General features: G+C 47.1%; 3 non-coding genes across 3 annotated transcripts; all 3 read right to left on the bottom strand.

The window, feature by feature from the left end:
• Positions 1-5,109: 5,109 nt before the first annotated feature.
• On the bottom strand, positions 5,110-5,194 carry LOC127297783 (small nucleolar RNA snoR109). The gene has a single exon (XR_007849472.1). It is a non-coding gene; the product is annotated as a small nucleolar RNA snoR109 (small nucleolar RNA).
• A 137-nt stretch (positions 5,195-5,331) lies between these two features.
• Positions 5,332-5,419, bottom strand: LOC127297803 (small nucleolar RNA snoR118). The gene has a single exon (XR_007849490.1). It is a non-coding gene; the product is annotated as a small nucleolar RNA snoR118 (small nucleolar RNA).
• Positions 5,420-5,498: 79 nt separating this feature from the next.
• On the bottom strand, positions 5,499-5,573 carry LOC127297738 (small nucleolar RNA R66). Its single transcript, XR_007849427.1, has one exon. It is a non-coding gene; the product is annotated as a small nucleolar RNA R66 (small nucleolar RNA).
• Between the last annotated feature and the right edge of the window lie 8,481 nt (positions 5,574-14,054).

Here is a 14,054-nt window from a genome sequence, read left to right as displayed (position 1 = left end):
CATCCCGGCGGCTTCCCCTCACTGTCGGTGTCCGATGGCAACAACAGGTTTCTCATGGTGGCTAGACGGTGTTGGAGAAGAAGAAGAATGGCAGCCGGTTGGACGTGAATTACACCAGACGCAGTGGTTATATTCAGTGGGTATTAATGGTGGCGCGTATAACGAAGAGGAATGAGGTTGCTCTTCCGTGACGGTGACGGTTAGGCACTTCATTCCGGCGATTGGCGCATCGATCGGCGCGGTTGGCACTCCGGCGGTTGACTTTTCCGGCAGTTGCTTTGCTTTAATTCGCACCGATCGAGTCAGGATCGCTGCCAGGCGGGCCTGGGGGGAAGCGAGCGGACACTCGAACCGATCGCGCTGCGTCCACGGAGACGCAAACGTGCCGCATATTTGCGCCGCGTTTGCATATCCGCGGACACCCCGGACACGATGCGTCGTCCCGCTGGAGCAGGGTGCAAGCGCATTTCCGGTTCGCGCGGACGCAAACGGTCGCGCAGCGTCCATTTGCGTCGCCCTTCTACCGGTTGTAGCTACAATCGCTTTTTTCCCTCTAACGCACCACTTAGTCAACGCTTCATCCCACCCCTCTCCTGGGTCGCCCCCGCGCGACCTTGGGCGGAAACCCTAGCTCCCTCCCACCCCGTCCCCAACACCCCCACCCCTTCCTGCCACCGCCGGCGTGCGCCGCCGGGCAAAGCCCGCGCGGTGCCGGCGGCGGCGGGCTTTCCCTTCCCCGTCGCGAGGAGATCTGGGCGGGGCGGCGCTCTCCTTGGTGGCGGTGTGGCTCGGCGATGGTCGGCGAGGCCTGGCGTGGCAACAGCCGGCGTGCTGCGTCAGGGGCGACCTCCCGCAGGTGGAGGCAGCGGCGGGTGGTGGTGCTCGCGACGGCTGCCTTCCATGGCACGGCGGTGGCCTGAGTCCACCTCTGCAGTTCCCGCGCTCGACAGCGCAAGGGGCGGGGGCTTGGCGTGTGAAGCTTCCCGGGGCGGGCTATGCGCGTTGCGGGCTAGATCTGGGCCAGGCGGGCCTGGATCTGGTGGTGACGGCGACGGCTGTCGACCCTGGGGGACGGTGGCCTAGGGCGGTGCTGGTGCGCCGGCGCCGCAGTGGTTCGAGAGGTGGCTGGTGGCGGCGTGCTTGGTGGTGGGGTGCTCGGTCGACGGTCGGCCAGATCTGGCCGGTCCGCTGGTTGACACTCGTGCTACAGGTCGGGCGGGCGTGGGGGTGGTAGGACGACGGCGGGTCGATTGTGGCGGCGGCCTCGAGCGTGCATGTCGGACCCGGGCCAGGCGGGCCTAGGTCTGGGTGATGCTTTGCGGGCCTTTTGGTCCCGAGCTAAACGGAGGCTGCGCCTGACCTGTTTGTCGCTCCACTGTCGTTCCGTCCTCTGGCATGTGCACGTGTGCGCTAGTGCTAGACCTAGTGGTTTGGACCTGGCGGCGCCCTCGAGGCTTCTTGGTCAAGATCCTATGGGTTTGGGTGTTGGAGGAACGGGAGAAATCCCTGCTGGCGTGTCTGGCACCGACGTGGCGGCGCCTGTGGGTGTCATCCTTCCTCCTTTGAGGGCGTCGTGGTTTCCTTCCTCTCCATTCCCTGCCGAGTGTCGGGGGAAACCCTAGGACCAGCTTGTTGGCCCGGGCAGCAGCGGCGTCACGACGTCGCCTCCCTTCTTGAAGGTGCTGCCTTGGTGCTCGAGGATCTTTGACTCAAGAAGTGGCTTGGTAGGGCAAGTTCAGAGGGCGGCATGGTGGAGGGCTGCAATCTTACTTCGTCGCTAGTCGTTGTCTATGTTGTCTTCGAGTTGTATCTCTCTTTCTTGTTGGGCATGTTTTTGCTGCTGCCCCAGCACTTTTCGTGTGTGTGAACCCATGTATGATCGTTGCTTTATTAATAAAGCGGGGCGAAAGCCTATTTCGAGGAGTCAACGCTTCATCAAATTAGAAAACCGCTACATCCCATCCCGGCCAGGTCCCCACCCGCAGCGCCTAGCAGGACGCCGACTGCCAGCCACCTACACCTCACCTCTGTGCCCATACGCTTCCGCAGCCGGTGAGGCAGAGCTCGAGCTCCACCGTGCTCGCCCCTCCACTTTCGCGACAGGCGAGGCAGAGCTCCACTATTGCTCCCTTGCGCTTCCGCCACCGTGCATGTTTGTGCTTCCATCGACGACGCCCTGGAGCTCTCCCTGCTGACTCCCTGGATCTCCAAACACCAGGCCGAGCGTCGGTAATTGTGCTTGCAAGGTCTGACTGCCTGCCAACATGGCGGAGCTCGTCATGGGCTTCATGGACGGCTAACTCCCCATGTCCCTACTCAGGAGCTGTCGCACCCGCACTCACGCGTGCTCGGGCTGCTGCTACTCCTCCCCTTGCGTAGCTGCGGCCATGGCTATTCCTTCGCCGCCGTAAGTTCGTGTTGTCATGAGTGGGCATCCGCCACGCGCACCGGACGCCGTGACAGACCGACCACCACTGGAGCAGATTTCACCGTGCATGGCCGCCGCTACTCCTCATCTCGCTAGCTGTCACGGCTGCTCCTCCACCGCCCGCGGATTTGTTGCCAACGACCACAAATCGGGCATGAATTTGGTACAGAAATTTGCACCAATGTTACATCTCTTAATGTGTATTGTTGGATACATCAAACAAATACGTTGGATGCATTGCAGAGAAATGTTGTATAATAATGTCATTTTTTGAAAATGTTACATATTAGAGAAAATTGATACATTCAGAGTTTTTTTTTACCATTGGCAAAAAAGTTTTACCATTATTTCGTGATTAAATAGAAAAATGATGAAGACTGATATTACATACTGTGAATTTTTTTATCGCACGCAAACCGATTTTGTATCACGATCGGACGCACGGAAGTTGCTCACTTAAGTTGATCAACGGTCCGAAAGGTGGCTAATTTGTGGGCTTTTTACAACTGGCTGATGCCTAGGGCTAGCCTTTAACAAAATAATTAAACCATTACTTTCATTAATAAAATATAAATTATGTCATAAAAAATATATTGGAAAGTTTTTTAAAACATGAATCTAGTAGCACAGTTTAGTTTTTGTAGACATATAATTTATATTTTATTGACCAAATAAATTGTCAAAGTTTATGTTACTGCACGCCCTTTGGGAAGGTTGATAGTATTCATCACCTCCTTTGATTATGCAGGATTGTGTTCCTCAATTGGGTTTTTTGTTTGTCACAACAGTAAAATCAAAGTCCAATAATGGTTAACTAAGATTTTAGAATCTCAAAGTCATATATTCAAGTTTGAATATCAAAGCACATTCACGAACGGATGGATTTCAAAAGGGAAATATACTCCCTCCATTCACAATTACCTCTCATTCAATATAACTAATATAAAATGCATATAATGTAAAAATATACAATATCATTATAACTCCAAAGGTATAACATAACAAGATAACTAATATAAAATGCATATAATGTAAAAATATACTTTATGATCATTATAATATGATGTATGTTAGGTACTCCCTCTATTTCACTTTACTAGGCTTGCACGTGTACCTAGATCGTCGATTTAATCTATATAATATAATTTATACTACCTTCATCCCAAGGCTTAAGGCCTATATTTTTTAGAAAGTTAAAGTATATTAAGTTTGACTAAGTTTTTATCAAAAATCATTAACATGAAAAGTACAAAATGAACATCATTAAATAGATAAAGAAATATACTACCTCCAATTCAAGGAATAAGGCGTCCTCCTTTTACGTGCTTTTCGTTTCACTAAAAATTACTTTAAATATATAAAGATTGTTTGTATGAAATTAACATCATTAGAAAGTGTTTTTCAATACGAATCCAACAATACTAATTACATATGATATAACCAAGATTTTGTTGCTTAATTTTTATGATCAAAGTTCGTCTTGGAATACGCGTGCGCCTTATTTCTTGGGACGGAGGTAGTATTTTCGTATGATACCTACAAAATATCATATTTATTCATAAATTCTTCTAAAAATTTGATCAAATTTTAATTCATTTGACTTTCTGAAAAAAATATAGGTCTTAACACTTGGGATGGTGGTAGTAGAACACAAAAATTATACAATTAGGAAGTATAAAACCTAGTATATTTTTTTAATACATGTATCTTATGTTAAGCTGATCAAATTGACGACCTATGGATACACATAGCTAAACTGAAATGAAGGGAGTACTACTATTTCTAATGGAGGGAGTACTACTTTCATAATTACCGAATGATATAATTTCAAAATTCAATATATAACTATTATAGCCATTTTTTATATTTTTACATAGATTTAAAAAATACTTAGTTTAACAGTAACACCTACCAACACTAAGTAAATACACACTAGTTAAATTTTGAAGGAAAGTTACTTTCCTGTGTAATGATTTTGTTTTCCACTTATTCCAGTGGGTACTTTTTTTCCGCCTCTTTCCTTTTTTTTTTGACATGTGCCTCTTTCCATTAGTTCTATCACACACCGGTTAGTTCTTTTTTCTCTTTCATTAAGATGCAGGCATGTGGCATGTTATTTTCAGTTCTCCGATAGATCTTTAGTTTCAGTTGAGCTGCTGGTTACAGTCGTGCATGCATATTGGTATCACGCGGAACTGAGGCTCCTCTTAAGGGATACACAGGCATTATGCTAAACAGCACATCTTGAGTTCGAAATTGATAATCGAACAGATTCAATGTTCCTGTTCTTTAAAACTAGTAAAGTCAAATTTTATCTTCAATGTCGATTATATGTAGAGTTCGCGAAGTGTTTCACATTAAAACGACTTGCTTCCATTGAGTTCAATGTAAGTCCGTGAAGTCGCTACGAGATGTATACATCTGTGACGCAGCCTGAGACTATGGCAACAGGCTGCCTGGATGATGAACCACCCGACAATCTTCCTCACACGATTCAAAACAATCAGAGGTGGACACAGAAGGATCATAAACAAATCACAGACGGAGGAAGACGGGCAGGATATTCCTGTACGAGAGAGCCTGCGAGTAACAGATACAAAATATTCATTCCCCTCCACTAGCCTCTCGAAGTTCGATCGACAAAATAAACAGTTCAAAGAAGCTGAGCGAACAATGTGAAGAGATATAGGAAGGTTGGTAAGCGGGTTGCCCACTGAGATGGGCAGGCCGACCAGATTTCCTTCCTTGTTGGTTTGACTACAGCCGAATCTGGCAAGCAGGACGAGGGTACAAAGAACCCAGGCCCTGGTACAATGCAGCCTTATTGTTCGTGGTTTCAATCAACGATAAATGAAAGATAAAAGTTACTAAAGATAAATCTGATGTGCTGGATTTTGAGTGAGGTGTCAGACAATGCTTTCTAGGCAAACGCATCTCCGTCAGAACACAGCGATTTTCACTGCTCGGAGCCCAGTGCATATCTTCATCCATACCACCAGAACGTGAAACGCAAACAATCATCAAATAAGGAACGTGCAAAATAAAAGAAATAAAGACGATCGAATCTGTTGCCCTCAGCGATTATGCTTATGGTTGTCAACAAAGAACAAATGTCTTCAGGTCTCAAAGATATGCCATCACTGGACTCACAGAACATGACCGGATAAGCAGAAACGTTCCGAATAAAACGCGAAGAAACAAGACGACTACGGGGGTAATGTTGGAGATTGTTATTCGCTGCTCCTCACGATTAAAAGTAGGAGAAACGACTCAAGATCCCCAATAGTCTGGCCCCTTTGGAAAATTCAAGCCCCGTGGAAAAATCTGAGGGTTCGACTCATCAAGGGGCTCGAGTGAAACATGATTTCAGCAACAAACACCAGAAAAAAAAAAAGGCGGATCAAAAACAAGAACAGGCGAAGTGTTGCGACGATTGTTTGCGGATTTACCTGTGGCGGCGCTGCTGTGAGGAACTCGGCTCTTCGTGCCTCTGCCTTTATAGCCGGCCAGATGCGGTGGCTAGGGTTTTATTTAGGTAAATGGGCCATGTGCCTCTTGGCCCGTTTCTGGGAGCAGCAATTGACGAGATAATTCAGCCTTGTTAGGCCCAAACATTGGTAGCGAATCTACAAAAGCCAACGTGCGAGGACAACTGGAAAAAACTCTCTCTTTTTTTTGACAATCAATATCACATATCTAAAGCTATAATTGATGCAACCCCATGGGCTACTCACACCGCATCCACGTACGCCACCAGGCACGCACGGCCTGGCCGGTTGCCTCATTTCGTTTCCAACCAGCAATTGGGCCACGTATCATGCGGGTATTGGCTTGAGGAGAAAAAGAGAAAAGGGATCGAGTAGGGGAAAACGTAGCGACCAGCCAAACCCTATCCTCTCAGCCGCCGCCCCTGTCCCTGCTCTCTCCGTGAGTCGCCTCCTCCACCCAGCCGTCCGGCCGTTGAGCTCCGCCTCCTCCCCATCGAGCTGCACATCATCCCCGTCGCCGCCTCGCGCCACTTCTCACGCTCCTCCATGGATGGTGGAAAGGAGGACCGCGTGGCAGGAAACGGCGGGCCGCCGTGTGAGTCGCTGAGATCGACGTCTCAATCTTCATCGCGCGACGGTCGCCGCACGAGGGAGCACAGAGCCACCACCGATGGTGGCAAGGAGGAGCAAGGACGCTCCGCCGAAAGTTGCAGTTTGCGGCACGGCAAAAAGAGCGCTCCACCAGACGCTGCATTTTACAGCGCGAGCTACCGCGGCAAACATAAAACACACCCAAATATGCAATTGAGAAGATCAAACAAACATAAAACACACTCAATTCGCATCTCTGTTAACTCCCTCAACATCCTCCCAGAGATGTATGCATTGAACACAACAGTCAATCGACATGTCCCCACTAATATCCTTGATCCAATTTTGATCGATTAGGGCGTCAACCACTAAACGCGTGTTCTTCATTATATTCTTCTCTAGTGCCACAACATCCAGAGCAATTTCCTCAACTGTGTGGCCTCCAATCCACCGATCACGCCAGAAAAGAGTACTAGCATCGTCTCCAACCGTGAATAGAGCGAGGCTTTGGAACACCTGTTGGACCTCCAGGTCTTGTAGGTTCGGTGTCCTGGATTGATCAGTGCGCCGAAGCCAAACCAACGAACACGCAGAGCAACCCTTGTCATTCTAGCATTTGGAACACCTGCTGGACCTCCAGGTCTTGTAGGGTCGGCAAACCTTATCATGGCCTGGATTGATCAGTGCGCCGAAGCCAAACCAACGAACACGCAGAGCAACCCTTGTCATTCTAGCATTAAACACGTGATCGCCAATGTTGTGATCTAATATTTGCATAAGAAGAATAGAATTAAAAGAAGAAATGGTTGAAAGGGTCGTATGCCGCACCTAGAGGGGGGGTGAATAGGTGCTAACCAATTTTTAGTTCTTTTTCAATTTAGGCTTGACACAAAGGTAAATTCTCTAGATATGCAACTAAGTGAATTTACCTATATGACAAGATAAGAAACTAAGCAAGATATAGCTACACAATATAAGAGATAGAATAGGATAGAGGTAACCGAGAGTGGAGCACGCGATGACACGGAGATGATTCCCATAGTTCCCTTCCTTTGCAAAAGGTACGTCTACGTTTGGAGGAGTGTGGTTGCTACGAAAGGCAAACCAACAGCCACGAAGGCTTCACTCAGATCTCCTGTGAGCAACGCCACGAAGGTCTAGCCCACTTCCACTAAGGGATTTCCTCGAGGCGGAAACCGGGCCTTTACAAGGTTCTTGGGGCACACATCCACAACTGAATTGGAGGCTCCCAAATCTGTAACAATACAACAATCAACAACAACACATCAACACAAATCAACTAGGGAACCAAATAGGAACACTAGCATGAGATCCCTCAAACAAATGAGGGGGAAATGAAAAACGCTTCGGTGAGGATGTAGATCGGTGTCTTCTCTTTCGAATCTCCAAAGATCAAGAGCTTTGGTTGGGGGAGGAAAGAGATCTTGCAAATCTTGTGTTCTTGAGGTGGCTCTAATGGAGGTGAAGCTTGGCAGATTTCTTGTGCAATGATTGAGCAAAGGTGGAAGGAAGAAGAAGAGGGGTATAAATACCCCTCCCCAAAATCCAGCCGTTGAGCCTTCCGGGGGACCGGATAATCCGGCCTAAGTAAGGGCCGGATAATCCCCCCCCCCCCCCCGGATAATCCGGCCTCAAGCACAAAACCGGGACAATGTCCGGCCAAATGTCCGGCCTCACATCAGACTTGCTTTTCTTCAGGTCCTTAGCCATTTTTCGAGGGGCCGGATATTTTCGAAATGTCCGGCCCGGATAATCCGGCCCTGGGACAAAACCGGGACAATATCCGGGCAAATGTCCGGCCCCTATCCAGAAGTGTACTGAGCAGCAATTTCTCAGGTCCTTAGCCGAAAAACTGGGGGCCGGATATTTTGGAAATATCCGGCCCGGATTATCCGGCCTGATGAACTTTTTGCTGATTCTTTTTGACAGCACTGACCACATCCAACACACATACAAATGTATCTATATAATCCTTGTACCACTTAACCAAACATTAGTGTATCACATACATTGACATCAAACACTCAAAACATAATATGAGAGATGTTCTTTCAATCTCCCCCTTTTTGGTGTTTGATGACAATATACGGATTTGCAAGAGAATCACTATAGAGACAAGCATGATGGCAAAACATAGAGGCACTCCCCCTACATGTGTGCATATAAGTAATTTGCATTTGAATACAAATACACAACACATAGGAGCGAGGTGCCTCAACACAAGAGGTATCCATCATGAGCTCTAACAAGAGACATATACATATATGAAGTTGAGATAGGATGCTAGAAATCATACCCATGTGTAGATATATGATACGGAGATATAGCATCACACATAATATAATAGTCTTGATCTCAACATATAGAAATCCGAAAACCATAACAATGTCTCACACCACATAGCACATAGTTTTAAACGGAACACAACCAAAGCAAATAGTTCAAATAAGATGGAACACAAGCAATAAAGGAATGATAAACGCATATGCTTGTGCCCAAACCATGCAAATCCCCGAGAGAGTTCCTAATAGAACACTTCTCCCCCTTTGGCATCGAGACGCCAAAAAGGGGACAAGCGCGATGCTACTCGCCCCGTGGGGATCACTCGGAGCCATCGTCATTGTCGGACTGGTACTCCTCTTCTTCTTCTTCTTCATCAGTGTCAGGGGCATCCGGAGAGCGACGAGTGAGGTTGGACCTTTGAATGCAACTATCAAGATCACTCCACGGAACCTGTGCAGAATGCCACCCACTGTAACCTGGGTGAACTGGAGGCTGAGGCGGGGGTCCTTGCTCACCACTGAGCTTGTGCAGAATAACCGCCTGAGTATGCTTAATCTCAGAACGCTCTCGGCTGGCCGCATAGTTCTCCTTATGGATCTCAATGTTCATGCATAGGATGTGACGCTGAAACCAACTAAGCCTGCTCACATGTTTCTTCATAGCTGGGAGATCAGGATGGCGAGCAGGAGCAAAACCACTGGAACGAGCATCACCCATGAAGGAGTCAGGTGGAGGTGCAGCAGAAGAGACTGGCTTAAGCTTGTAAGCCTTCTTGACAGAATGCTTCATCAATGGGTACCCGCTCAAGTCTATACCATCCCCGGCCACAGAGTTGTTGATGAGGAGCTGGATATATGGTGCATAGGGTATAGTGGTCCGGGAGACCATGGCATCATGAATCTCATTGAAGATGAAGTCCATGACATCAATAGTGTAGTTACGTTCCTCATTAGTATCACGGGCACACCTAAAGCTGAGGTGCATAAGATCCACAAGTGTTCCCCGGAGAGCATCATTGTTACCACCACTTGGAGAGATGGTGGCCCGAAAGAACCTGAGTAACTGACCATAGATGGGAAGCAGCCCCTTGGAAGAACCAACTTTTCCAGCTGAGGTATAGAGATCAAACAGCACATTCTTATCTACCCTTTGTGGTCCATGGAGACGATGACCACCTCCAGCAGGAACTCCAAGAATAGCAGCAAATCGGCGCAAGGTGACCCTACAGTGAGTGGAACCAGTCATCCATTCCATAGTGCGGTCCTCATCTTTCTGGATGGCCAAAGTGGCAAAGAATTGCTTCACCAACTCTGGACTATAGTCACATTGAATCTTCATGATATCCTTCAAGCCCATCCTGCCAGCTACCCAGATTGCATCTTCAAAGTGATTGTTTACTGCCAGAAGGTCCACATCGATAGCTTGCATGGGTCTCAGATTCTTCATGGGCTCATAAATGTCCTTGTAGATGAACTCCTGCTCCATGCACCAGTATTTCCTGCCCTCTGTCTCTTCATCCCTTGGGAGGTCTTCATACCAGTTCTTCATGCGGATAGCGGAATAGGAGATAGGGTCCATGGTCTTGTAGTTTTCCCTTGAAGCCTTGTTCTTCTGCCTAGATGCTGAGGACTTGCGAGGAGCGTTGGGCGTGAACTCATCACTTGACCGATCACCCCTTGGGCGTCTCCGAGCACCCCTACCAACACGACCTGTGAATAGCAAAGACGGATAGCAAAGAGAAGATAATGCTCATAAGTCATGTATGATACAACAATGTACTCTAGAAACATACTATAAGTTGGTACAAGTCTAGACAAGATAGATTGAAACAAAACTGCAGCGGCGATGAAGCTACAGGCCGGATAATCCGGTGTCCCCGAGGGGCGGATAATCCGGCCGGACCGGATAATCCGGTCCTCGCGGGGGCCGGATAATCCGGCCCTACGAGTCTAGCAGAGTTTGCAATCAACAACTTGTCTATGAACAGATCGGCCTTATAGCATGCAAGAGGAGTACACTACAAACGATTTGGAACAACTAGACACCAAATCCACCAAGAAAATAGCACATACAAATCACAACACCTAGGGTTAGGGATTGTGAGTCATACCCGCATCCATTGCGAAAGCCGCTTGGAGGAGAAGGTAGCTAGGGGGAGGAGCACCCGATCCACCCAAAAACTCCGGGAGGGAGTGGACGGGGCGGCTCCGGCGAGGAGGAGAGGCTCCGGCGACCTTGAGAGGAGAAAGAGGAGAGAGAGGCGTGTGGGGGTGGTATGAACCGTTTGCCCCCCGCGGCCTCGTCCTCAGCCCTTTCAAGATCTGCCCAGGCCGGATTATCCGGTTTTCTGGAAATTCCAGAATGCCGGAAATCCTGCCTATCTTTAGTTGGTTATTTGCATAAACTCATATGTGATGCAATAATGTATCACGTCACATATAGGAAGCATATTTACCAATAAGATGGGGCAACCTAGATCATCCGACCGAAAATCCTCAAACTCCAAGTTTTTACCAAAACACGACATATGAGCAAGATGGAAATGGCTTATAGATGAGTGTAGGCTTAGGTTTAGAAGACTCAAACTGTTAATGGTACATGATCACTCAAGTTTGCAAGATATGAGCAAATAAGGCCAAACTAGAGTGATTTCCCATAAGAACATGGAGCTGTCAAATAAAAGGCGATAAATCCAAATAACTCCAACTCTTCACAAAGAAGAGTGTGGTGGCCTAGGCCACCATATATGAGTGTTGTGGCATGGCACCGCGAAGATATATCTTGGGTCCAAGCCACTACTCGTCATTGAAGCTCACATATCAACATATGATATTAAGAGAATGATTTCTTAATGTTGGCATTATGGGGGGAGGGATAGCTCAATAATTTAAACCGCATTCCCCCTATTTCCATGCCCACATCTAAACCAAATAAAGTTTTGAGACAAAGGTGTGTTTGCAAGATGGTCAAGCTATACTCCTTGAATCAATGATATTTAGCTCATTCCTCAAATAAGTGAATCTTGCTTCATCAAGAGGCTTCGTGAATATATCGGCAAGTTGATCTTTGGTAGGAACATAGATAAGCTCAATATCACCACGGGCAACATGATCCCTAATGAAATGATTTTGGATCTCAATATGCTTCGTTCTTGAATGTTGCACCGGATTATAGGCAATCTTGATGGCACTTTCATTGTCACATAATAGAGGCACTTTGTCACAAATGACACCGTATTCCTTTAAAGTTTGCCTCATCCATAACAATTGAGTGCATCCACTTGCGGCGGCAACATATTCGGCTTCGGCGGTGGAGAGAGATATGCAATTTTGCTTCTTAGAAGACCAACACACCAAGGACCTACCAAGGAATTGGCAAGCCCCGGAAGTTGATTTCCTATCATCCTTGTCACCCGCCCAATCCGCATCGGTATATTGATACGTCCAATTTGCATCACTATTTTATATCATAATTTGATGTTATTCATTGATATATTTCATATTTGTAGATGATACTTATGTTATTTCATCTATTTTGCATGTTTCATGATTATTTGGGGATCGCGCACCGGAACCAGGATTCTGCTGGAAAAAGCACCGTCAGAATGCAATATTTCGGAAGATCAACAGTTGAAGGAAATTATACGAAAATTCCTATTTTTCCAGATGACGAAGGGAGCCAGAAGGAGGAGAAGAGGGGACCCGAGGTGGGCCCACCCCATAGGCCGGCGCGGCCCAAGGCCTGGCCGCGCCGCCCTGTGAGGGGGGGCCCACAGCCCCTCTCGTCTCCTTTTCTTCGCGTATGCCTTCGTCTCGAAAACCTAAGCCAGAGGGGTACGTCGAACAGAGCCACAGCCGCCTCTGCGGGGCGGAGAACATCAGAGAGAAAAGAGCTCTCCGGCGGGCAGGAATCCGCCGGGGAAATTCCCTCCCGGAGGGGGAAATCGACGCCATCGTCACCGTCATCAAGCTGGACATCATCTCCATCACCATCACCATCATCTTCATCATCATCACCGCCGTCTCCACCGCTGCACCTCGTCACCGCTGTAGCAATTTGGGTTTGATCTTGATTGTTTGATAGGGGAAACTCTCCCGGTGTTGATTTCTACTTGTTATTGATGCTATTGAGTGAAACCGTTGAACCAAGGTTTATGTTCAGATTGTTATTCATTATCATATCACCTCTGATCATGTTCCATATGATGTCTCGTGAGTAGTTCGTTTAGTTCTTGAGGACATGGGTGAAGTCTAAATGTTAGTAGTGAAGTATGGTTGAGTAATATTCAATGTTATGATATTTAAGTTGTGGTGTTATTCTTCTAGTGGTGTCGTGTGAACGTCGACTACACGACACTTCACCTTTATGGGCCTAGGGGAATGCATCTTGTACTCGTTTGCCAATTGCGGGGTTGCCGGAGTGACAGAAACCTGAGCCCCCGTTGGTATATCGATGCAGGAGGGATCGCAGGATCTCAGAGTTTAAGGCTGTGGTTAGATTTATCTTAATTACTTTCTTGTAGTTGCGGATGCTTGCAAGGGGTATAATCACAAGTTTGTATTAGTCCTAGGAAGGGCGGTACATTAGCATAGGTTCACCCACACAACACTTATCAAAACAATGAAGATTAATTAGCCGTATGTAGCGAAAGCACTAGACTAAAATCCCGTGTGTCCTCGAGAACGTTTGGTCATTATAAGTAAACAAACCGGCTTGTCCTTTGTGCTAAAAAGGATTGGGCCACTCGCTGCAATTATTACTCTCGCACTTTACTTACTCGTACTTTATTCATGTGTTACATCAAAACCCCCTAAATACTTGTCTGTGAGCATTTACAGTGAATCCTTCATCAAAACTGCTTGTCAACACCTTCTGCTCCTCGCTGGGATCGACATTCTTACTTATCGAAGATACTGCGATACACCCCCTATACTTGTGGGTCATCAAGACTATTTTCTGGCGCCGTTGCCGGGGAGTGAAGCGCTATTGGTAAGTGGAATTGGTAAGGGAAATTTCTACTGTTTGTGCTGATTTTATTTCTGCACTTTCGTTGCTATAATTCATTATGGAGAGATCTTCTCTTGAGTGTTTATTTGGGAAATCTACTACTAATGCAAAGGTAGTGGATGAGGCGCCAGTAAGGAAGAAATACCATACAAAATACCTATGAAAATTATTGAACGTGTAGTGGGTAATCGTTATACGGGGGATGGAACTGTCCACCACGGAGATCATTTACTTGT

Source organism: Lolium perenne, chromosome 4, assembly GCF_019359855.2.
Source record: "Lolium perenne isolate Kyuss_39 chromosome 4, Kyuss_2.0, whole genome shotgun sequence".
NCBI lineage: Eukaryota > Viridiplantae > Streptophyta > Magnoliopsida > Poales > Poaceae > Lolium > Lolium perenne.
The sequence above is the reverse complement of the archived record's forward strand: the minus strand, read 5'-3'. Positions and strand labels throughout refer to the sequence as shown.